Raw genomic sequence first — 2500 nt, forward strand, 5'->3', positions numbered from 1 at the left:
GCGAGAGGCAGCACCGTCCCTGCTATACGAAAGCCCCATCCAGCCCTGTGCCACCCGGGGGGTTCCAGGGTGCTGAGATGGCTGACATTTTGCTCCGCTCACGACGGTCACCGCGCGACGCAAGAACAGGCCAAAAACTGGCCAAAACGGCCCAAAAACGGGCCAAAACTGGCCATTTTTGGCTGCGCGAGCGAGCGGCGAGCGGCGGACAACGAGCGAAGCGAGAGGCAGCACCATCCCTGCTATACGAAAGCCCCATCCAGCCCTGTGCCACCCGGGGGGTTCCAGGGTGCTGAGATGGCTGACATTTTGCTCCGCTCACGACGGTCACCGCGCGACGCAAGAACAGCCCAAAAACAGGCCAAAACGGCCCAAAAACGGGACAAAACTGGCCATTTTTGGCTGCGCGAGCGAGCGGCGAGCGGCGGACAGCGAGCTAAGCGAGAGGCAGCACCGTCCCTGCTATACGAAAGCCCCATCCAGCCCTGTGCCACCCGGGGGGTTCCAGGGTGCTGAGATGGCTGACATTTTGCTCCGCTCACGACGGTCACCGCGCGACGCAAGAACAGGCCAAAAACAGGCCAAAACGGCCCAAAAACGGGCCAAAACTGGCCATTTTTGGCTGCGCGAGCGAGCAGCGAGCGGCGGACAGCGAGCGAAGCGAGAGGCATCACCGTCCCTGCTATACGAAAGCCCCATCCAGCCCTGTGCCACCCGGGGGGTTCCAGGGTGCTGAGATGGCTGACATTTTGCTCCGCTCAAGATGGTCACCGCGCAACGCAAAAACAGGCCAAAAACTGGCCAAAACGGGCCAAAACTGGCCATTTTTGGCTGCGCGAGCGAGCGGCGAGCGGCGAACAGCGAGCGAAGCGAGAGGCAGCACCGTCCCTGCTATACGAAAGCCCCATCCAGCCCTGTGCCACCCGGGGGGTTCCAGGGTGCTGAGATGGCTGACATTTTGCTCCGCTCACGACGGTCACCGCGCGACGCAAGAACAGGCCAAAAACTGGCCAAAACGGCCCAAAAACGGGCCAAAACTGGCCATTTTTGGCTGCGCGAGCGAGCGGCGAGCGGCGGACAGCGAGCGAAGCGAGAGGCAGCACCGTCCCTGCTATACGAAAGCCCCATCCAGCCCTGTGCCACCCGGGGGGTTCCAGGGTGCTGAGATGGCTGACATTTTGCTCCGCTCACGACGGTCACCGCGCGACGCAAGAACAGCCCAAAAACAGGCCAAAACGGCCCAAAAACGGGACAAAACTGGCCATTTTTGGCTGCGCGAGCGAGCGGCGAGCGGCGGACAGCGAGCGAAGCGAGAGGCAGCACCGTCCCTGCTATACGAAAGCCCCATCCAGCCCTGTGCCACCCGGGGGGTTCCAGGGTGCTGAGATGGCTGACATTTTGCTCCGCTCACGACGGTCACCGCGCGACGCAAGAACAGCCCAAAAACAGGCCAAAACGGCCCAAAAACGGGCCAAAACTGGCCATTTTTGGCTGCGCGAGCGAGCAGCGAGCGGCGGACAGCGAGCGAAGCGAGAGGCATCACCGTCCCTGCTATACGAAAGCCCCATCCAGCCCTGTGCCACCCGGGGGGTTCCAGGGTGCTGAGATGGCTGACATTTTGCTCCGCTCAAGATGGTCACCGCGCAACGCAAAAACAGGCCAAAAACTGGCCAAAACGGGCCAAAACTGGCCATTTTTGGCTGCGCGAGCGAGCGGCGAGCGGCGAACAGCGAGCGAAGCGAGAGGCAGCACCGTCCCTGCTATACGAAAGCCCCATCCAGCCCTGTGCCACCCGGGGGGTTCCAGGGTGCTGAGATGGCTGACATTTTGCTCCGCTCACGACGGTCACCGCGCGACGCAAGAACAGGCCAAAAACTGGCCAAAACGGCCCAAAAACGGGCCAAAACTGGCCATTTTTGGCTGCGCGAGCGAGCGGCGAGCGGCGGACAGCGAGCGAAGCGAGAGGCAGCACCGTCCCTGCTATACGAAAGCCCCATCCAGCCCTGTGCCACCCGGGGGGTTCCAGGGTGCTGAGATGGCTGACATTTTGCTCCGCTCACGACGGTCACCGCGCGACGCAAGAACAGGCCAAAAACTGGCCAAAACGGCCCAAAAACGGGACAAAACTGGCCATTTTTGGCTGCGCGAGGGAGCGGCGAGCGGCGGACAGCGAGCGAAGCGAGAGGCAGCACCGTCCCTGCTATACGAAAGCCCCATCCAGCCCTGTGCCACCCGGGGGGTTCCAGGGTGCTGAGATGGCTGACATTTTGCTCCGCTCAAGACGGTCACCGCGCAACGCAAAAACAGGCCAAAAACTGGCCAAAACGGCCCAAAAACGGGCCAAAACTGGCCATTTTTGGCTGGGCAAGCGAGCGGCGAGCGGCGGACAGCGAGCGAAGCGAGAGGCAGCACCTTCCCTGCTATACGAAAGCCCCATCCAGCCCTGTGCCACCCGGGGGGTTCCAGGGTGCTGAGATGGCTGACATTTTGCTCCGCTCAA

The sequence above is a fragment of the Musa acuminata genome, unplaced genomic scaffold, assembly GCF_036884655.1.
Source record: "Musa acuminata AAA Group cultivar baxijiao unplaced genomic scaffold, Cavendish_Baxijiao_AAA HiC_scaffold_98, whole genome shotgun sequence".
Taxonomy (NCBI): domain Eukaryota; kingdom Viridiplantae; phylum Streptophyta; class Magnoliopsida; order Zingiberales; family Musaceae; genus Musa; species Musa acuminata.